Source organism: Lygodium microphyllum, chromosome 7, assembly GCF_053477565.2.
Source record: "Lygodium microphyllum isolate KBCC chromosome 7, Lygodium_microphyllum_v1.1.10, whole genome shotgun sequence".
Classification (NCBI taxonomy): Eukaryota; Viridiplantae; Streptophyta; class Polypodiopsida; order Schizaeales; family Lygodiaceae; genus Lygodium; species Lygodium microphyllum.
In genome coordinates this window covers 156,576,914-156,601,348 of record NC_141141.1, presented here as the reverse complement: position 1 = coordinate 156,601,348, position 24,435 = coordinate 156,576,914, and the positions used below count along the sequence as shown (strand labels likewise).

General features: G+C 39.6%; 1 pseudogene; it reads left to right on the top strand.

Moving 5' to 3' along the window:
* Window positions 1-2,786: 2,786 nt before the first annotated feature.
* LOC148034124 (heat shock protein 81-1 pseudogene) lies at window positions 2,787-22,534 on the top strand (annotated as a pseudogene).
* The last annotated feature ends 1,901 nt before the right edge of the window (window positions 22,535-24,435 follow it).

Genomic DNA, 24,435 nt, shown 5'->3' with positions numbered 1-24,435 from the left:
TTGGTCCTATCCTACTCTAAATGTAACAAAAATCACAACTCAAGTATTGAAATGAATTAACCTACTTGCCTACTCATTGAAAACTCAAAATACTTGCTTTGAAGTTTAAACTCCCAAATCTCCTACCTATTTCAAGAACCAGTTTGGGGATAAAACCCTACTTCGATGCTCAATTTGAAGTGCGAAGTGCCCAAGATTGAATTCGTTTGTCCCAACAAGGAAACCAAAATGAAGTGGGAGCCCACACTCAACCGCCAAGACCCATGGATTGCTTATTGTTTCAAGCGTTTCAAGCGAGCAACTAATGGCTATTTGAAAGCAACCTTCCCACGAACATAAACAAACACAAAACTAATGGCTATTTGAAAGCAACCCTCCCACGAACATAAACAAACACAAAACTAAGGAAACAACACACAAAATCTATGTGTATGGCTTTGCCATTAATCTCAAAACTAAAAAGAAAAAAATAAATCTCTCTTTTAATAATGAACCAATTTGTCATCTTCATCCATAGCTTCAACCATTATGCAAGAACAAAAGGGAAAATAGCAACTAATGGCTATTTGAAAGCAACCCTCCCACAAACATAAACAAACACAAAACTAAGGAAACAACACACAAAATCTATGTGTATGGCTATGCCATTAATCTCAAAACTAAAAAGAAACCATAAATCTCTCTTTTAATAATGAACCAATTTGTCATCTTCATCATCTTCATCCATAGCTTCAACCATTATGTAAGAACAAAAGGGAAAATAGAAAATTTTGCACAAAAGACAGAGGAGAGAGGAGAGCGAAAGATTGAAACCATAAAGGGAGAGTGTGTGAATCTTGGAAGAAAGGAGAGAAACGTGCGCATAATCAGCCGTGCACTCCACCCCACCTTTTCCCCAAAAGACACACAACCCTTCATATTTTTATTATTTCTTTGATTTTTTTTTGATACATTTGTATTCATAAGGCTTTAGCCTTCACATTTCAATTCTTTCTAACCTTTTGCAAATGCATGCATGTACACTTTTGTGTATAACATATATTTATGATGGATATGGATGTGCCCCCCCTCATGTCTCTATCTCTTTTTGGTGATTTTGCAACAACTTAGTATTATTCTCTTGACAAAAAATGAAAATATGATGCATGCTTGGATTCTTTTATGCCTTGTTTTTATGCTTCTTTTGGGTGTCATCATATTCCTCCCACACTAAAACGTAAAGCGTCCTCACGAACCTTGTTAAAGAAGAACCATTGTCTAACACAAAACATTTCCAAAATTATTAGTATAACAACTTCGATCACAAGGCCTAGCCATGGTAGGGTATGGGACTCCAAAGCCATAACCACTAGAGTAAGGGAACTCCTGCCTCCATCATACTCCCACACTGGAAAACTTGTGTACTCTTCAAAGGATGGGGTTCAATATTCCACAATGAATCACAAGAACAACTTCTCCATTCCACAATGGAGGAAACAAAATGGCTCCCTTTGGCACATAGCTCCAAAGGCATTTGATGTTTTGTTAACATTTTTAGCTACGATGATAAAATTGTTTTAGCTAGTTATCCCCTTGGAAAAGGGTTTGCATTGTGGTTGCTAGTGATAGGTATCACAAGGGTGTGTTTTAGAATTTTAGAAGATGTGCTTAGGTTTGATGTTTTTATCTTTTGTTTCTTTGATAGTGTTATGTCTCAATTTAAATTTGTGTCATTATTTGTTCTTTAAAAGGGCATTGACATTTGGCTATGTGGACATAAAGATCAAGAAGGGAAAGAGGGGTTGAAGGTGTGTTAAGGAAATGGTGATAATGAGTACTTGAGGTCTATGGGAGGGGTAGTTAAGGAGGAGGCAAGACTAACGAAGGTTAGCCACATGGAGCTATCATTATGTTGTATAAGCAAAGTAGAACATAAGAATATGCCCTTTTAAAAGCGTTTCAAAGGCTTATCTATCTTTGGCTTGGGCTATGTAAGAAAGGGTGTAACTTTAAAGGACACGTGTCTTGTGGAGGAGAGAATAGATTGAGGCAAAGGGTGGAAGATGGAGTTCTTGAGGGGGTAGCATTGGAAGGGGCTTGTGTGCTAAACACAAATGATGTACGTAGAGAAATTTATTAGAAATAAAAATAAGGGAAGCATAGGAATACCCTGTTAGGAAAGGGTTAATTTTAATGTGTAGCTTAACATTGTTATTTTCTAGCTTAGGTTAAGGGGTTCGTGCATCCCGCATAAGCAAAGAAGAAGTAAATGATATCTCTTTGCAGATTTGAAAGGCATTCACAAAAACAATCACTTGTTGCATTTTCTTCTTCTTCCTCTACTTCATCTCGCATTTCCTCTCTCCTACATCCTTGGATTCTTTTGTCTTCTTGAGAGAAAGAGATCTCTAGTTTATATACCATATCAACTCAACAAAGAGTAGCCATAGTCATTGCATTTGGTCGTGCATTTTGCACAGGAACATGCAAACGAAGATGCAAAAGGCCTCTCTTCTTCTTTCTGTTCTTTCTCTTGTTCTCTCCCTTGCTCTACATGGCTGCTTGGAAGTTGCTATGGTATGTCTGCATATGGAAGGGATAAGAAGGACATCCTGGAGAGGGAGGAGGCCATGTTGTTAGCAGAGAAGAAGAATATTAGCATGATGTGTACGGAAGACTAGATCTCTTCCAATAGCATAGAGGGTGTCCATATATTTCTTGCCAATCTACTCTTTAGCTTTTGCAGGAAGGTCCTTCATGAGACCATAGGCCTTGTCCACTTTCGTGGCATACTTGTCTGTGAGGATATGGGCAGCAGACTGGACCCAAAGATTGTATTGAGCACTCTCATTGAACTGGAACTCGATGGGAGACCTGTCCCAATCAAGCGTGCAACAGTTGAAGGGGATCTCCTCGTCACGGGGAGATTCAGGGACAAGCGACTGTATTTGATCACGGGGGGGGGATAAACACCATCATCATCATCATCATCATCATCATGGGCAACAACATCATAAGCATGATGGAGATACTGCAGGCAGGGGGAATTATTGCAAGAAGGATACAAGGCAGCCACATCATGCCTGAGAGAGTGGAGCCTCTGTGCTAGGATTTAGGGCTCTTGTTAAGCTTAGAAGGGTAGACTGCCCAACTTCTCATGCATCTGCCATTACGGAGCGACAAAAGACCCTCTCTTCTCCCCCTCCTCCTCCTGCTATGTTCAAGATTGCATATGGAGCGGGTACTAATACCTGCAGAAGATGCAGACGTATATGACCTCATCGTGGTTGTTTGCATTGATTCATAAACAATGCTCTCTATCCTCATCGCGCCCACGAGAAAGATGCATTGATCCAGCATTACACAACTCTCCCTCTCACTCTCTATCTCACGATCATTCCCTCTTTCCTTTATGCTACCTCGTTCCATTTCTCAAATTTGTTTCGGAAGGGCCTGTGGCCTTGATGACCAAGAAGTTGGGAACAAGGCTATGGAAGAAGGCACAAGAATTTCGGGGGATAGTCGATAGAGAGGTCATAAAAGATATGTGGTCAGTGTATACTATATATTTATGATGGATGTGGATGTGGCCCCCTCTCATGTCTCTATCTCTTTTCGATGAATTTGCAACAACTTAGTATTATTCTCTTGTCAAAAAATGAAAATATAATGCATGCTTGGATTATTTTGTGCCTTGCTTTTATGTTTCTTTTGGGTGTCATCACTATCTTTCACCTAGCTATACTTACATGCTCTCGATCCTATGATTGTAGTGAGCTTACTTGGATGCTCGATTGAGTAGCCTCCTCTCTCAAGCACTCCGGTAGCTTCATGATCCGAGATGCGAGCTCAAGCAAGCTCAATCCTCTACCTTCAAGCTCCATCCTCCGTAGTTGTGCATGCGAGAGAAGAGAAGAGAAGAGAAGAGAAGAGAAGAGAAGAGAAGAGAAGAGAAGAGAAGAGAAGAGAAGAAGAGAGGAGAAGATGGAGAGCTTCTCCACCATTGTCCCTCACCCTCACACACGCACTCCCTCACTCTCTCACACTTTCTCTCTCAAACACAAGCACAAGCACAAGCAAGGACAAGAGAAGAAGAGAGCCACTTTAGCCACACACCAAGAATGAGATCTTGCATTCACTTTTTGGCTTTTATACATTCCCTTATCCATTTGGGCACCCATCCCCTTTTTACATGATCAGGCATCTTGCCAAGGTCCTCTTTTCCTATTCCCTTCTATTTACATTATCCTTCACCTATGCTCGTCTACTCTTTACAATTTGCATAAGAGGGAGCCTGACGCTCTTTTACAAAATTTGGGGGTGCTTTTGCATTTTAAAATACGCCTTTCCCCTTTGCCTTCTTTGAGGTTGCCTTTTCTTTTCTTCTCTTGTTTTCTCCATCGGGTCCACATTTTTTGAATTTTCTTGGATTTATTTTTACTTTATTTTTCATGTTCTTGCACTAGGATTAACATAAAATTTTTTCTAGACAATCCAAAATGCATTTTGATCTTGTGATGGCTATTTGATGAGTTTCCTATGTGTGATGAAAAAGGCCCATAGATTTGTGACATGAAGTAGCCTTGAAAAAAAGCAGAGAGGAGCCAATAATATGATAGTTTGAGAATATTACGCAGGACATGTCAGCTCTTTTATGGTGAGAATAATCTCATGTCATACCTAGACTAGCTTGCCCTTGCAACAAAAAAAAGTCACTAATTAGGAGGCCATTACTTTATTAGGCCCCCTTACCTTAGGGGGTTTTCATTTTGGGAAGGAGATCACAATGAGAGGTTTTCACATTCCATTAATTAAAAGTACTTTTTATCCATAAAATTTAGGTATTTTATAGATGAATAAATAGAAAGAGAAAGAAAGAGGTGATGGTTTCCACTTGAGAACACTACACAAAAGTGTGTTTCAATTGAAACCCTCCCCTCCCCACACCACACCCCCCCCCCTCCCCCAAAAAAAAAAAAGTGCCATGCAATAGTCTCCAATTCTCAATGAAAACTTTGGAAAATGGTTTTAGAAAACCGCCTTTGCCTTCAAGGGAATAGCTCCATAGTGTTCTCACTTGCACGATGTTGGGTTTGGAAAAGAGCATAGTGTTCCCCACACTTATCACCTCATGCAATAGGTGATGGGTGTAAAAAGTGTGTAACTATGACACGTGCATTACAAGGGATTTTATGTCACCTTTTCCCATTTTATATCCGCAAACAATATGCACTGGCTAATGTAATAGTTAGAACATAATTGTGTGCTATGTCATGCTCCATTGGCCATGAGGCACACACTCACTTAATCCCACAAAGATCTCAAAGTTTTTGACCATGCATTTGGTAGTACTAAATGGTGTGCAATGTTGCATGCAACTAACAGGGGCTTTAAATTGTGAGGTTGAAAGCATTGTGAGGTATGCATGGGCTTTAGGTTGTGTGTTGGAATGTGTTGTGTAGCATACATGGGTTTTACATCATGAAAGGTGGAATGTATTGTGCAACATTAACATGGTGGTAAAATTGTAGAAATGCATGTGGGCGATGTGAAAATCAATGCATTTGAAAGAACATTACATCCAATACAGTAGAGTTAATGATACTATTGAACACATAATAAAGGATTAAGAAGTTGGACCAAGAAGAACATTTTTCACCAGTGGAAAATACGAGAGAATGATACTTTCATTTAATTCACAAACTTCTTAGTAGACCATTAAAAAACATGGCCAGAAGTACACTAATTTGTTGCATAGCATAATAGTATATCGTGTTGAGTTTACTAAATGCTTTTAGTGTTCTTATTTTTCAACCAATGCTTTGAAGACTATGTCAAGCAAGAAACCCTAAAACTCATTAATATAATCAATAGAGATATTGTGAGAAACTAAATATATTTCAAAATTATTAGTAGAAAATTACAACATTATGATAAAAGCCACAAATTAAGCATCTTGGCAATACTATTAATATTAGCAGTAGTACTAATGAGGTTACTTGTTCATGTAAGTATGAGTGGATTTTGCAATAAAAACAATATTAAAATACCATTGTTCATATATTGCAAATTCATTAGTGGCACACCATACTTTTGCACAACACTTAATCATCTATGTTAGATGGTTTTTAATTCTTTGAGAGTAGCCATGCAATGGAATGGAATTGCTACATTTGAACAAGACTCACTAGATGATTTAATCATAGGCCACTCTATTATTCCTCTATTAACAACATACGATAATATTTGAAATAATGGTACGTAGCAAGGATATATGAGTACGAATTTCGTGAAAGTTTAAACAAGGATTCACAATGCTTTAAACATTTTTATGAGGGTGTTAATTAGTCAAAGTAATTGATGCGATTCATAAAAGTTGTACCAACTATTGTGATTCATTAGTAAGGATACAAGTACTTAGCAAAAACTTGTACCTTTGGTATAACCTTAATAATATAAACACCAATAATGTAGACCAAAATGATTATTATGAACACAACATGGCTTGCAAAACAAAACATTTTACCTCTGGTAGCCTTTAAAAGGGGCTTGATGCAACATTGTCAAAGTGGTGTGGTACTAGAAAGGGCAAGGGTGCCACTATCCCTTCAGCTATGGTGGAGCCCTTTCGTCATTCTTGCAAGTTCATGATGTCAATGATCAACTAGTTGAACGTAGATGGATGTTGTAGAGAGAAGCTTGTGTGGATTTAGAAAAAACAAGGTGACTTGAACTCACACACCCATGTACACATCCATACACTCAAAGCACTTGGGCTACAACCTTGAGGCATCTTGCATTTTTCAAACTTTCATGCCTTAAAAAAAAAGAGAGAGGAAAAAAACAACGTGGCAAACAGAACAAGAGAGACAGCCATGCCCCACCACATTGTAGCCACCTGGAACTGATGATGGGTGCATTCACAATGGGGTTGCTCCACAACTTTTGCCTCTTAACCTCTGGTAGCTAGAAAGGAATCCCCCCCCCTCGGGGTGCCCCAAACATGAAACCAAGGCCCCAAACAAAAAAGAAAAGTTTCAAACAATTCCTTGTGCCCCTCCTGAAGGGAATTTTTACAATTGTTACCCTTTTAGCCTTCTTGCAACATCACCTAGAAGGTCCACTTACACAATATAATGAACATACTAGCCAATGGACAAAAAAGGAGCATTTTGTCAAATGTCAATATATGACTAGACTTGTGTTTTTAGGATCTTTGCAGCTTGAGACTCATATCCGTGCCCAACTCATAAAGAAACAAGACTCATTAATTTTATTAAAAAGAAGTGTAGTTGTCAAGGTTAGAATCTCTATATGATCCCCACTAAGTTTATAAACCAATGCATAGCCGGGTGACTTCTTTGGTGTTGGCACACGTTGTCATGTGGCAAATATGCTAATATCTAGGGAGAATTTTCATATACAACTTTATACTTTTTTATGATTCCAAAAGAAGATAAAGTTTTGTCACATCAAATGTGGAACTAAGGTGAACCATAAATAGCATATTTGTCCATATTCACAACTAGGTATGCGAATCATATATTAATTATCACAACTATTTTTTGTGAAGGGTGACTTCTTTGGTGTTGGCACATGTTGTCATGTGGCAAAGATGCTAATTTTCATATACAACTTTATAAATTTTATATGATTCCAAAAGAACATCAATTGTTGTCACATCAAATGTGAAACTAAGGTGAACCATAAATAGCATATTTGTCCATAAGCGCAACTAAGTATGTGAATCATATATTGATTATTGTAACTATTTTTTGTGAATAGGAAAACTCTAAGTAATGATTGGATGGAAATGTATGGAGAGGTCCTAAAGTTGAGGCACCAAATAAGGTTTATTTGTATGGTTTAGGGTTATGATAAATAATTTATGTGTCTAGAGGAATGTTATCATAAATATCTAATGGGCTTACCATGAGCTACTCAAACATGCATTTGTGGAATTGTTGTATCTAGGCAAGCATATTTTTGCCACACATGCTGACTTGTACCATTTGCCTCTACATCCAAGCCATCTAGTGTTGTAGGAGTAACTTGTTTGGTGTTGCCACTTGTTGTCATGTGGCAAATATGTCATTATCGAAGGAGATTTTTCATATACAGAACATAATATTGTTGGATCCTATAACCTTTCTAATTTTCATGATTCCAAAATAAGTTCAAATGTTGCCACATCAAATGTGCAACCAAATTGAACCATATATATTATATTTGTCCATAAATGTGTATAAGCATGTGAATTATATATTAAACATCACAATTATTTTGCATGAAATAACAAACTCTTAGTATTGGATAGACATGTATGGCCCTTTCTTTCCTTGTATTCTTGGTGTTCTCTAGAGAGCTTCGTGTTTTGGTGCACAATCGAGAAAAACTGCCATCAATAAGCACCCCAAAAGAGGTTGAAAATGGAAGAAACAACACTATTGAAGAGAAGAGAAGCAATGTAAGATTGTAAAATTCCAAAAACTCCAAGAGAATTGAAAGAATTTATAGCCAAAGCCACTTTCTTCAAAAGATCCATTTCCCAATGGCAGAAGCACAATGGTATTCTAATATGGGCCTTGTATGACAGATTGTTCCCCTTATCTATAGAAGTAACAGAGACTTGCATCTTGGTGTCAATTTGCTTGGGAGAAAATTGAAGAATAAAAAGCATAGAGAATGGTAAAAGATGGTAGATTTGGCTTTTGTTGAGGAGTCTCTTGACATCAAGTGGGAAATAGTAAAGAAGCTTCATGAGTCTTAGTCAGTGGAAGTCCACGACAACAGGAAGAAAAAAATGTTAGAATCTGTTCATATGTAAGTGGGAAATAGCAAGATATGATACTTGGTGTATTGACAATCTTTTGTAGGTTCAGTTTAGCAACCCATTGGAAGTTGGTGGATCATGTCTTCTTCACCACATACACAATTGAAACCCTCCAAAGCTGGTACTATTAGAATGATGGCACCATGTCTATCCTTAGATGGATGAACTTTGAGACTCTTAGAATTGAATTCCTTCCGTAGTGGCATGAATGTAAAGTTCAAAGACTATGTGAAAGAAGAAGTGGAAGAAATGCTAGCCACAAATTCTTCTATAGCCTAGAGAAAAAAAAACCCTTTGTTCCACTCTCTGGAGCACAAAAAATTGGGCGGAACCAATCCCTTGATGAATGAGTCAATAAAGAGATAAGCATTGGAGCATCTCTTGAGATATAGAAGAAGGCAGAAAGTGAAGGCTAGAGCAAAGAACCAAGCATAGCTATCAAGAATTGTCAGGTCCTAGATAAGGCAAAATACATGCATGTACTAACATCAAGTACCATGCTTCCTACTCCTAGCCTCCTAGCCACATGTAGCTCTTCATCTACAAGGAGTCTATTGTAGAAGGGATGTTGTTGGATAATGGTAGAAAGCTTGATTCCATGGAGAGTTGATAGCACTCTTAAGGATGTAGCGGTTGCATATATGGGATCATGCGTTGAGGTTTAGAGAGCTTTCCTTTGCTCAACAATTATTATCAATCGGCTACCAATTTTAGTTGCTAAACTGTGGTGAGAACATCATTTCTACTCAAATGTACTTCATTCTTTCCCTTTTCATTCCGTTGCTTCTAGTTTTTCTTTGTTCATCTGTTAACCCTTAGATGAACAAGGTGGAATATCTAAAGCAGAAGACATGACCAAAGCAAAAGTGAAATAGAAGACAAAGGCGCACCAAGAAAAATCCCAAAACACAAGAAGTGCAAAAAAGTCCTAAATCAAGGAGAGAGGAGCACAAGAAAAAGCGCAAGTCAATACTTTTGTAAAAGAGTGCAAGGCGCACCCTGATTTATTTTAAGAGCGCCGCGGGCTCTCACCCGTGCAAATTGTAAAGGTAGATGGTAGGCAATAGAAAGGAAGCTAGGAAGATAGGAGGACAATGGGAAAAAAGGCCTAGGCTATCCATGTGAAAAAGGGAATAAGGGGATGACTGCCCAAAAGGGACTTAGGGTTTTGTATATAAAGTTGAAAAGTGAATGAGAAGCTCATTCTTGTGTGTGGCCAAAAGTGGCTCTCTTCTTCTTCTTCTTCTTCTTATTCTTCTTCTTGCTTACTTAAGCTTGTGCTTGAGAGAGAGTATATGAGAGTGTGAGGGAGCAAGTGCGTGAGGGTGAGGGACCATGGTGGAGAAGCTCTCCATCTTCTCCTCTCTTCTCTTGCTTGCAGCAATGGAGATTGGACTGTGGAGCTTGAGGATCAAGCTTGCTTGAAGCTTGCACTTGGATTGTTGAGCTATTGGAGTGCTTGGGAGAGGAGGCAACTCGTTTGGGCATGGAGGTAAGCTCACTACACTCGTAGAGATAGATAGCACGTCGGCTATGTGAGGGGTAGCCATTAGTGCTCGACTCTAAACGTTTGAACAATATGCGTCCGTGGGTCTTGGTGGTTGATCACCCCTACATTTTGGTTTCATTGCTAGGACCAACGGATTCAAGCCTTGAGTGCTTACGCGCTTCGAATCGAGCATTGAAGTAGGGTTTTCCCCGAATCGGTACTTGAGGTAGATAGGTAGGAAGCGAGGGAGTTTGAAGAGATATTCGATCTCCTTAGCAATGGTTTTTTGGATTTGGAAAAGCAGGTTGGAGTAGTGTAGGTGTTTTCTTTGTGATTTGGATGATGATAGCAAGTGTGACGCACAAGGCGTGCCTAGAGTGAAACTTCCCACTTTGCATCTGTCACCCATTAGGGTAGGAAAAAACAAAGAAAAAAAAAAGAAAAACATGCATTGGGGTTTCTGTTGTCATAAAAGGGGGCAAGAGGGTTTGATTTGTTTAACCATTTGTATTTTGGAGTTTATTTGCCATTTCAAGTATATACGATCCTTCATTAGGGTCTATTCTTACATTTTGGAAGTTTGTGTGACCCTCTCATAACTAAAATCATCAAAATTGAGTCAATTTTTGTCATCCCTGGAAACTCGTCCACAGGATCGGACACTGTTAGCAGAGTTTGATTCCCAGAATCGGACTCAGATGGAGCTCCGATTCCCAGAATTGAATGGGTCCGATTTTTGGACTCAGACCAACCCATCCTGTCCAATCGGACATACCCATCGGACATTCCATAATCAGACACTCCAAATCGGACTTCTGATTCTGATAATTAGACTCCTAAGAATTGGACCTATGAGAATTGGACAAAAAATTGTCAAAATCGGACAGGTGAATAGAACTTGGCTACAAACAGTCCTTGAAATCACACATGGTGTTTAGCGTAACGGCCTTGTGAGCCAGGGGAATTCCCCCCCTCCCAAACCCCCACAGAGGGGGACCTCTACACCTCCCCCAAGTAGGCTAGAGAGAAACATGCACTGTGGTAGGTCCTCCAAATTAGATCCTAGTGTAGTAATGGCTCTACACAAGCATAGATTCTCACGTGCAAGACAACAACCAATAGCCCATACCCGAACAAAGACAAGTAGAGACCCTAAAACCTCAATGGGCCAATCTAGCCAACAAAGGAAAAAAGGCCACACCACAAAAACATGTATAGGTTGCATTCGTATTGCATCTAGTCAAAGCGGAATGCAATAATATCAAGCTACAACTGCGAGGATGACTAGACATGATAGTCTTGATAATAGATGCACCTTGAATGGCACTGCACAGACGACCCAAGACATCATTAGAGAATCCACATCTGGTTGTGTAGTTGGGGACTCAAAGGCATGTATCAGAAGGCTTGGATTTATAAGCCAAGACCCGGAAGATGATGACATAGTGCCACCTGCTTATCTTAAGGTCAACTCACTGCAAAAAGAGAGTATTGTGTCGATGCTCTCATCGATGAAGGAGCTGATTTTAATATCTTGACCTATGAAGCATGGACCCTACTAGGCCAACCAGAGCTCACACCAACTAATGCAACTCTTAGTCCTTAGGGGGGACACCCACAAGCACTTATAGGGAAGTGCAAATTCCTTGTAACTATTGAAACAGAAAGCTTGCCTATCCTATTCCATGTTCCTCCAAATAGTGCTAATTGTGGAAAGGAAACCCTCCTAGGAAGACCCTTCAAAAGGGCGACAAAGTATGAGAGTGATTATGTAGCACAACCGATATACTTGATACGATTGGGTGTGAGGATAATCAAAGCCTTTAATAAGGATGACCTCATCAAACCTCAAGGGAAAGACAAGGAACATCCTGATATACCAGGCAAGCCTAGTAACGGGAGCAAGGACTTGTTGAAATAGTTTATACAAGAGCATGTTGAACATAGAGAACCAATGAGCGAGGCCATGCTTGAAACAAGAAGGTCAAGAGATAATGCCAAGGATAGGCTTTGGACTTACAAATATCATAGAAAACCACAAAAGAAGCCCAAGCCTTATAGACGAAGGTATCGATGGAGAGCTAGCACAATGCCGTGATGGATATCCAAAGCATTGCTATGTGCTCAACCGTATTACGTAGGTAACCAATGGATTTGGGTACCAAAACCCCCTACTAAACCGCCTCCAGCTGAAGGCAAGATTGTATCAAAAGTGAAGAAGCACACGAGAAAATCTAAACGAAAATCCAAGTCTCGAGGTAAGAAACCAAACATGACTATTCAAAAGGTAGATCCTCAGCCTAGCGTGTTTAACAAGCGGACATCAGATGTAACTGTTGAGTGTGCACAAAGACTACTAGTGCCCAAGGATCCTTTGACTTTCCAAGAGGATAATGAGCACCACAGGCACAACGCTGCTCATGATAATACTGATTGCTCAACAAAGCAAATGGAAAAATGGTCTAATAGCCACGAGCAAATCTTCCAGCTAATGCCAAGTCCACCTAGGAGTCCCAAATCTCCTACACTCTCTTTCCCTAAATAGACACAGGAAGCACAACAACAGTCATCATCAAATGCATCCGCTCAATTCCAATCTCTACCTCCATCTGAGCTTCCAAATGTCCAAGGTGTAGGACATGACACCACCTCTAATTCTCAACCTAAGGATATGCCTGCGCAATCCACTGTGACTAGCTCACGATCTGCACAAGTGAATGCACAAAAGGGAAACAAAAGACATGACTACTTTTGATTTGCCTAAGGACTTGACACCACAGTCTACCAATAGTAGCTAGTCCATTGAACTAGCCGCTACTACTTCCAATTAGGAATCACAACAGTCATAGCCTTTGTCAGTGACGATGCCCCTTGCGGAACGTGGCCTTAGCAATTCACATGCGGAAGAGGTGTCACAGCCAACATCCTTGACACCTCTAGCACTTCCAAAGCACTTAAAGCCTAGGATTGAGGAGAAATCTCTCAAAGATTTAGCCAAGGACATGGCGCATCTGAGCAATGAATCAGAGATGAAGTGCATGATGAAGCTTGATTACAAGCTGACAGCCATCACATGTGCATACATCCATGTGGACATCGGAAGGCCAACACCAGAGCACACAAAGCTCATAGCCAAACCCCTAACTTGGGACGAGCACAACAACATCTTTGCTCCTGCTATGTAGCTGTTGTTGTTGAGGAAGTCATAAAGGACATCCCAAGGGCCACAACTAGAGAATTGCACTTGATACCCTTACTCTATACTGCTAAATGTGAGACAAATAAGGAAAAGCTTGAAGAAATCAAATGAAAAGGGAAAGGACAAGGTAACTTTGTGCAGAAATGGTACTTCAACCAAAGTTTGGAACCCAAAATTGGCCACTGACTAATGACACTTGCTGAGCAAAGGAAAGTCCTTTGGACATCAATACATGATCCCACATATGTTGCCTTGACCTCATTAAGAGTGTTGGCAATGGTTCATGCATTCTAGCTTCCTGCCATTGTCCAAAAACATCCCTTGTATGATAAACTGCTTCTAGAAGAAGATCTACACATGGCTAGCAAGCTAGGAGTATGGAGCATGGTACTTGATGTTAGCGCATATGTCTTCTGCCTCGCTCAAGTCCCTGCAATCCTAGATGTCTATGCCTTCCATCAATACAACCTTGACTTATTTAGCTGGTTTCATCCAAGCCTACATGACAGGAACCCTAAATCGTCTCTTGGTTCTACACTAGAGTCACTCGAACCTCTTGAGCAAGAGAAAAACAGCTCTAAACACAACACACACTGTGATAAGAAGCAATGAGGGTATGTTCCAATAGGTAAGGAAAAGAGTCTGGAGCAAATGCCCGACCAGGAGCAACTGCCAATGAAATCGGAATAGGGACTAAACGGAGGGGAATTAACTGAAGAGCTAGACTCTCCAAAATGAGAGGCAGTTGTACCCTCACAACCTAGCAAGGCTGTTCAACAGGGCATGGCTATGTCCCATGAGGACACAGTAGAAAAAGAGAATACTGAGGCCCCAACCAAGCACATCAACAACGACTGACCTAGTTCAGGGTCTTGAGTCTTTAAAGGATACACCTCAAGTGCCCAAGAAAAAAAGGAGAAAACAATGAAAAAAATGAAAATTGCAAGTGGCTATAGACGCCAAGAAGATTAAGACCAAGAGTGTTGAAGAGGTCAGGAATAAAGCATCGAGTCCACCCACCAAGGAACCCATTGCCATCTCTCCTAACGGCGGTAAAACCTTAGACACATCCGTGTGTTTTGATAAATCAAAGCGACCATTACCATCAACGGTTGCTTGCAACACTCAATCCACCGACAATAAGACTTACATTGACCAATCAAGAGTGGAGACAACATTGTCACAACAAGTTGACAAAACTATACCAATCACATCGAGGAGAACCATGACATAATAACATCAAAGCCTTAGGAGAAATATGAAAACCCTGAGAACATAAGCAATCCTAGCATTGACCAATCTTGCTCATCTAGGCCTGAGCCCCTAGCTATGTTAAAGCCTAGGGAAACTCCCATAACCTTGCATGAGAGAGTAACCAAGTAAGCCCTCATTGAACATAAAAGTGTCATAGAGTGCTTGATTGAGTTGGATGCTAAATTGAAATTATTTGCACGTGTATATAGACATGGGCACATTCCCCAGGGAGCAACTTGAGGAATATTTGTCATCTTTGACGAAGAAGCCAATGAACTACGCTTAATTGTGGCATTCAACAAATCACTTTGCCACCCCAATCTCTTAGAGATAGAGTAGCTAAAGTGACAATCAAAGGATCAAATCCAATTAAACATTGGTTTGAAAACCGTGGTACAATGGCTGAACTTGGAGCCCAGATTATGAGTCTCAAAGGAGCGATTGGCCCAATGGCGCTCAAAGAGACCCAACCTATGTGGTGCCAACTTCCTTTCGAGTATTGATTGCCATTCAGGGTATGGATTTAGCTAAAACTAGCCAAGAAAACTCTTTGATTGATAAAATTCTCACTGAGGAGGAGCTACATGTTGCGAGTAGACTCAAACAAGGCACCATACTACTTAATGTTGCAAAATATCTGTTGTTATTGAGTAGGCTGCCATGATTACTAGATGCGTGTGCCACACTCTAATACAATCCTGAGTTCTACAATTGGTTTTTATCCTCACAAAGTGATATGGATTCATAAACATGTACATAAATAAGCGATGTGTTTTTTGACTGTCTATAGATAATACCAAAAAAGCAAAGCCAACACACACACACAAGCAATGGTAATCAAGCGCAAGTGATATGCATCGAAGTCAACATTATGGGATTTAAATAAGTTATGTATTTTTGAGCTGCACCTGTTCATTATGATTAAAGCATATGACTTGCATGTACTCTCACGAGTTGTTAAGTGGATACATGACGACACAGGTCTCTATATAAAAGCGTTCAATGTCCAAGTCACCACAAGACCACCAACCTCACAAAAATCCATTAAAGAAAAAGCAACAAAAATACCAAGAATAAAGAGCCATGATGGAAGCCCTGTTGCTGGAAGATAAAATCACCCCTGCAAAACACACACATTGCATTTGAGCATGGCCCAAAGCATAGTCGTTGGCTACTCTCTCTTTCTTGGCCAAACTCTACATTCAGCTCATTGCAGTTGCTGTCTCAATTGTACCGATGTCTCACATGTTACAAAGAGGTTTGCAAAATCTCAAGTGTATCTCTCCATCTCAACAACTATTTCTCTAGCATCAAGGCTAGTAACACAATCATCTTTGTAATATCCATTTTTCATAGCCTTTGAATCTCGCCATTTCCCAATCCAAATGAAAGGCTGATAGCCTCAATTTACTGCAATGGTTTATTCATTTTATAAAAAAAGAGAGAGAAAAAAAGAGAAAACAAAAAAAGAGAGAAAAGAAAAGAAAAGAAAAAAGCACCCACGATCATAGCACAGCACCTAGGGGTCCTCAAATTAGGTACGTCTAGTGACCTTGGGCTCCGTCCCTAGTCCCCTAGCCCTTTACACATCCCCCAAAATTGTTTAGGGCATATCAAGGGTAGGACATACCTAGGGAGCTTGTCTCCCTGTCACCTTGAACTAGTTGCACGATTCTTTTTCACACTCCACCTTAGTACCATCGCAATCAATAGTGGTGAGTAAGGCACAAAAGACTATGGAATGTACACTATACTCTTTGAACAATATAAGTAGCCACCAGCTGCCAAAATCTAAGGCGCCAATGAGCTCGATTATGGTATATCGTGTTGAAAAAATCACAAATGATGTCTCAAGAAGCCTTCAAGTATACTTCTCCTCAACATCGACAATTTTTTCCACCCCATTGAACCCTTGCTTCATCACACATTGGTATGAGGAACTAGACTAGCAGTCTTCTAACTACGTAGTATCTAAGTATGCATGTGCACTCACATGATGTATGAACCACAATCTATACATGGTTTGGGTCCTCAAGTGCAGGACATTACTCTCAACTCATCGACCTGTCTCCCAAACTAGTCAAACTACGTCTTGTGCACGATAAGAATACTAGCACTACTCCTAGGGAGAGATCACATATGAGAGGTTTTCAATCGTATGTATTGAAGATTGCAATGAAAGTACAGTCATGTCTTCATCAACACTCAACTCTGAATTCTTATCCTTTATCATCTTGCAAGCCCACCAAAGAATCGTCGCCCCGTATAATCCCTAGAACATCAACACTTGTGCCAACACATGAGTGCAACTCCCAACAAAAACAAGCCCTATCACCAACTTCAACAATCCTATCACCAACCAATTAGGCCAACAAAGTGCTACCAACCACCTTCATCCACACCACCACCAAAACTCCTCCAAGGCAAACCACATCAGTCCCTTCCACCTACGTCTTTGGTGCATGCCAAAGCCTGCTACCTACGACGGTGAGTGCAATGGGACTGATACTCGTCTAGGAGGGGGGTAATGTTAACCCTCAGACAAACAAGGTGAAAATTTTGGAAAATCTAAAGCAGAAAACAAGGCCAAGGCAAAAGTGAAATAGAAGATGAAGGTGCGCCAAGAAAAACCCGGAAACACAAGAAGTGCAAAAAGTCCTAAATCAAGGAGAGAGGCGAACAAGAAAAAGCGCAAGTCAATACTTTTGTAAAAGAGCGCAAGGTGCATCATGATTTATTTTAAGAGCATCAGGCTCTCACTCGTGCAAATTGTAAAGGTAGATGAGCGGTAGGAAGGAAGCTAGGAAGATAGGAGGACAATGGGAAAAAGGGCCTAGGTCGGCCATGTAAAAAAGGAGATAAGGGGATGACCACCCAAAAGGGATTTAGGGTTTTGTATATAAATTTGAAAAGTGAATGAGAAGCTCATTCTTGTGTGTGGCCAAAAGTGGCTCTCTTCTTCTTCTTCTTCTTCTTGCTTACTTGAGCTTGAACTTGATAGAGGGAGTGTGAGAGTGTGAGGGTGAGGGACTGTGGTGGAGAAGCTCTCCATCTTCTCCTCTCTTCTTCTCTTCTCTTCTTCTCTCTTCTCTTGCTTGCGGAAATGGAGCTTAGAGTGTGGAGCTTGAGGATCGAGCTCGTTTGAAGCTTGCACTTGGATCGTGGAGTTACCGAAGTGCTTGGGAGAGGAGGCAACTCGATCGGGCATGGAGGTAAGCTCACTACACTTGTAGAGATAGATATCATGTTGGCTATGTGAGAGGTAGCCATTAGTACTTAACTTGAAATACTTGAACAATAAGTGGTCCATGGATCTTGGCGGTTGAGCTTGAGCTCGCCCCTACATCATCTCACAAAGGGTAGTGTAAAATGAGAGAATGAAGTGTAGATGTCTAGATATGGCTTTTGGAATATCCTTCATGACTTCCTCAATAATGGCCGTGTAATAGGAGCAGATGTATTACTATTCCTCCCATATCAATGAATTTCTAAGAGCTTTAAGTGCTCTTTTGTATTTCTCAATGTCGATGTAAATGTATGTATGCACAAGTAGTGTTAGTTTATTACCTAGCTATACTAAACACTTCATTTTTGGCTTATTAGTTTGTTGTGCTATCTCTTAAGCTCGCCATCTCCTGACGAGATTTCTTCTTGTGCCTAGGTTTTAAGTGCTTTGGAGGTTCTAGATGTGACAAGGATGTTTTATGAGGCATTAGGCTCATTACACTTTTAGCTATGGAGTTGATATTGACTTGTGGTAATGAACCAATAGAAGCTTGTTCTTTGGTTGATGTGATAAGTTTTGTTTTTGCCAAAGGTTGTGTCTGTTGGGAATTTGAGCTCAGGGTTAGAGTAGAAATATCATCGTTAGTAGCTTGATTACTTTTGGTAGTGAAGGTTGACTGCTTGGTCAAATCCTTAGCTTGGTAGGGAGTAACAGTATCCTTGGATGTGTTTTCTAGGTTTATTTGATTAGGTTGAGCAACTGCACAAGGCTATCATTGCTAGGCTTTATGTTTTTACTTGGTTGAGGATAGTTTAGGAGATTTTGGACTCCTAAGTGGGCAAGTCATGGCCTTTAATAGTTGCTTGTCTTTCCTAGCATTCTAGTTTCTCATTCTTTGAGTATTTCTTCTCACCTTGAGTGGCACAATGTGAATGGCACCTTGCTCCCTCATTTGAAATTGATGGATCATTAGCTATTATCAATCTCTCCTCAGATTTGGCAACAATATCAAGGCATTGTGCTTTAGTTACGTTGAGCCGAGTTTCCTTTTTCTAATAGGTAAAGTTCAGCTTCTTGATTTGTATCTTAGTTGGGTGAATCTCTCCCGTGGTTTTTTCCCTAAACCTAGAGCTTCATTTTGGTATTTTCCTCCATCTCCTTACTTTGAATAAGGTTTGGGCTATGGCTTAGGTTTTGGCCTTCTTTGCTTGGAGAGTGGTGCCATAGGTGGTTTGGGTAATATCCTTAAGCATGTAGCAACACTTTGGAGACCCATCACAATGTTTTGCTAGCTCTCTATCGATATTTGTGGTGGTATCCCTAGGATCTTTACCTCTTTTTGTGTGGCAATTTCTTTTTGGCAATATTGGAAACTACTTTGTGGCTATTAGATGTTGTGATTGCATTACTTGAACTATGTACATTCCTATTGATAGGCAACTACTTTGTGCTTGTACTCTTAGCTATTCTTCAATGAATTCCATACTTTCCTCTCTTTAGGATTTTGTGATGGCTCAAGGATAGGTTGCTTGTCCTTTCCTTGCACATCAGCAAGGTTACCTTTGCTAAAAGTCACAATTATCTTAACATCAGGTAGGGTCAAGTGTATTTGATGTGTTGCATAGTCCACATCACATTTGGTTGTGTGCTTCAAGTAGAATTTCCTTTCCAATGTGCTTTCTATTTGGGAAGCACATAAAATATAGTCACCAAGACTTTTGTCTCTAGGGTAAGTAGAATTTAGCCTTTGACTAGGAGAGGGTGTGGGGATCCCCTAGTAGCATTCGTAAGCACAAGTTTAGGTTATCCAATTTGAGTCCAAGCATCATATGTAAGGATGTTATGATCCACTCCTTCGTCAATGAGAGATTCAATAATGTGCTCTCTTTTCGCAACTAATTGGACCCTAAAATAGATAGGTAGGACTAGCTTCATCATCTTCTAGGTTGATGGAAAACACAACCAATGATAGTAATGCCTCAAACGGTCCTAACTAGGTATCATTCATTATTATTTGATCAACATATTCTCAATTAGAAAGGGAAATGAATATACCTAAAGTTTTCTAAATAATGCGCAAAAGCCTAGTCACTTTTTAAAAGTTCACAAATATATTTTGAAAAAATACCATGATCATTAGGCAAAAGCAATGGGATGCATGCAAAGATTAGTTGTATCTCTTAAAATATGTTCTAGATTTTCTTTTTAAAATTTGGAAAGCTATAGGATCTACATATGCTTAAGATAATTATTTAATACGATGACTAGAAAAGGTAGTAGCTCTTGCTTTATTTGAATTCATGTATTAATTTACTCATGGGTTGCAAACTAAATAAAAGTCACCCATAAAGCTTGCATGATTAAATTTATTAGATGTCACATGCGGTCTTCATTGTACTTCCTTTCCAAGGCTTGTACATTCGTAGGACTCTAGGATAATTTCTATGGTGATATTTGGAACTTTAGAAATGGCATTATTTCGCATTACACATGAATGACTATCCCATATGAAATTGTGAGCGTAGAGAGAAATCCACTTAAAATTGGCATTATTGCTTGGATTCATTGCTTATTTACAATTAGACATGGTTTTTGTTAGAGATGTTTCCCCCTTTATTACATTGGTATTAAAGCATGACTCTAATCTGGTTGCAAGGTAGTTTTCTTAGTAAAATCTAATAATTGACATTGAAGATTGGTAACTAGAGTACAAGATCTAGTCATAGGATCTAGTTCCATTTAAACCATGACTAGTTAGGGAGAAGACTTTTGCAACAAACCATAACTATTTTGAAGCTTCCTAGAAGAAGAGTTGGAAGAAATGCCGGTTACATTGCCATTTTAGAAGGTCATGACCCCTTTTCTAAGGCATTTTAGGGGTCTCTAGACAAAACAAAGGCTATTAAGGGAAGAACACAACTAAAAGTTCCACTACATTTTGTAAAATAGGGTTTCCACTTTCCCTTCAAGCCTTCTCTCAAGCTTTCACATAGTGTTGCTTAGAAATCCCTTTATTCCTCTCTTGCCTTTGAAGATCTAGCATCTAGGCTTCCACCATGGGATATTATGCATTAGGAGATTGAAAATGAACACCATAGTGGATGGAAGAATAGCCATGTGAGCTGCTAGACAACTAGCACAAAATGCATTGACTTAATATCATGATTTCTCCATCACGACTTCATTAATCTTCCACTTGAAGCTCTAAGATGTCACTACTGCTTGCTATTGCCCATTGCAACTCCCTTTTATCATCAATGACAGTCATACTACTTCCTTCCATTATACCATAGGCTTCAACATTAGAGTTGAATAAACTAGGACAACAAGGCAGATTTGAAACTGATTGATCTGAAGTTGTGGTTGCTTGTTAGGCAGAGATTACTATTTTTGGTATCTATTATCTTTGGGCCTACATGACCTATCCTGACTAGGAGGCTTTGAATTTGGCCAATTTATCTTCTTCAAGCTTCTTTTCAAGCACCCATGGCAAAAATTAGCCCCAATCTCTTTAACTATAACTCTAGTGCATAAATGATATTCTAAGAGGGATCTAGACCTCATTTGTTGGACATTCATAACCATGGGGGCTTGGATTGGTGAAGGATACCTTTAGGTAGGTCATGTCTTTAGGACTGTTGATCTAGCTCTAACAACATGGTAGACAGATAGAGTGTTCTCCATGGAGAAAGAAGCTAGAAGAGGTAATGTAGGAAGAGTATGTGGCATTCTACAAGAGCATGGCCAATGATTGGGAAGAGCATTTGGCTATGAAGTTCTTCTCCATGGAAGGTCAATTAGAGTTCAATGCTATCCTCTTTGTCTTGAGGAGAGCTCCATTCAACCTCTTCGATACTTGCAAGAAGCTCAATAACATCAAGCTCTATGTTCGCAAAGTGTTGATTATGGACAACTAGGAGGAGCTTATCCCTAAGTACCTTAGCTTCATAAAGGGTGTGGTCAATTCTAAAGACCTTCCTCGAAACATTTCTCATGAGATGCTACAGTAGAATAAGATCCTAAAGGTAATTTAGGAAGAAGCTGGTGAAGAAGTGCATCGAGCTATTCTTTGACATTCCTGAGAGCAAAGAAGACTACAATAAGGTCTACAAAGCTTTCTCCAAGAACATCAAATTGGGAATACATGAAGATAGCCAAAATTGTACCAAACTCGTAGAGCTTTTGCACAACCATTCCATACAGAATGGGGATGGGATGACAAGTCTCAAGGTCTATGTGACTAGGATGAAGGAGGGCCAAAAAGATATCTACTACATCATATGATAGAGTAAGAAAGTTGTGGAGAATTCTCCCTGCTAGGAGAAGCTGAAGAAGAAAGGGTATGAAGTCATGCTCATGGTGGATGCAATTGATGAGTATATAGTGGGGAAACTAAAGGAGTTGGGTGGAAAGAAGATTGTGCATGCAACGAAAGAAGGGTTGAAGCTAGAGGACTTTGAGTAGGAGAAGGCAAGAAAGGAGTAGTTGAAGGCCAAAATTGAACCCTTGTGCAAGATGATTAAGGAAAAGGTGAATGTATCGGGTTTTGCATAGTGGATTCCCCCTACTACCTTGTCATAGATGAGTATAGTTGGACACCATTAAGCAAGGTTCAATTCAAGCAAGTCAAGTACCATTTAGCATAGAGAATGATTAAGATTTAAGGTAGCTCATACTGTTCACATAAGCATAGATGTTGTGTGTTTCACATTGTGAAAAGAAACAATATCCCCAATAACAAGCATTAATATTATCAATGTTTGTGGCAAGCCTTTTCTCATTATTGTAGCTCATTTGCACTTCAAGTAGTGAAGTTGTGGAGTAGCCTTTATGTCCATTAATTATTTGCCTTGCTCAATTAAGATAGTTTTGAAGTGAATCAGACAACAAATCTTTACCTAACTTTAAGGCAGTAGAGAATGGGAAAATTATGCAATAGATGCCACTTGTTTTGCCCAAAATTTCAGTGTGATGCAGACTTAGAACTGCAAGATCACCTCACAGTAGCATACTAATCCTATAGCTTAACCTTGAAAGAGATGTTAACTCAAAGATAGATCTAGTCCCAAAGTTATCGAGCAAATCTCTTCTAAATATTGGAGAGAGCTTGAACAATATAGTAGATAGAGTAGATCTAAGATAGAGCTTCTGTGTGGATAGTTGAAGCATTTCTCTTTATGTGTTCTTCAGATTAATCAACAAATCAATTGCTATGATAATATTGATCACACCTTCCATAAATTCTCGAGTCTATTTTACATTTCTTTGGATATGGAGTCTAAGTCTCTTACATTGGTACCACAGCTTGGCATGGTAGAATCATGTCTTATAGTTCAACTGCCACTAGTGATCAGACCATCCCGTCCACAATTCATGACTCCTTGGACTTTGTATCTATCATCATTGTGCTATAGAATCGCACTAAGGAGTCCCTTCTGGGCCAAAGGGTGGAACTCTAGGCTACAAGGTGGCTGCATAATAGAGCTAGAGTTATTATGTCCAATTTTTGTGTCAAATTTCTATGGTTGCCTTGGAGGTGGGGTATGAAATACTTCTTGGATCCTCTCTTAGATGAAGATTTGGAAACTGATGTGGTTGGCTCGTGGTATATATCCAATAGCTTACCTAATTGACATGAACTCCATCGAATGGACAATTCCCATTTAGTCTTAGTTGAGCTTTCAAGAAAGGTTCTTAATGTGGCCACATGATAGTAGGCATGTCTAAAGTGAATGGAAGTAGACCTAGTTTCTACTTTGAAGTTTTTGAGCATTTTAAAAACTATTGTTAGTCTCACTACTCTGGCCAGTCTTGAACATCCTTGCATAAGCAAAATTTGGAACCTTAAACGACACACATAATCAGGAACAACCAAAGCACATTGAATTCATCAAATGTGGATTCCTATGCAAGGTCCACAAGCAGTGTAAATGGAGGGGCCAACTATTGGGATCAATCTTAAAACACAATATCAGATTGCAAAATTACATCATATAGTGGTTGGGATGCTACAGAAACTAGTGGCAATGGATTGAGTGAAATTTATGTATATGCTTGGGATGCCATGGATGGGGTAAGTGATACATGTTTGGATGCAAAATTTGGTATAAATCCTACCTAGAACTCATAATTACATAAGAAAGGTATCAAGCTCTAGTATTAGCTTAGGCTTCATGGATAGTGGGATAGATAATGACAATCTAGCTCCAAATGATGATACTTACTGGAATAGCTAGTCGAGAGCACTTTCAAGAGGAGAAGTTGAAAGAGTTGGGTGCATGTGCTTCATAATAAGATCAAACTACATTGTTTGAATCGGCTCTATAGAGTGCAATCTACCATGTCTTGGATGGGTCTATCTTTTAGATCAACAGACTGTCATCATGGCTCTTTAATCTCCTTGATCAATAGTCAGGAAAGGTATAGCAATTGAGCAAGAAACAATAACAATATTG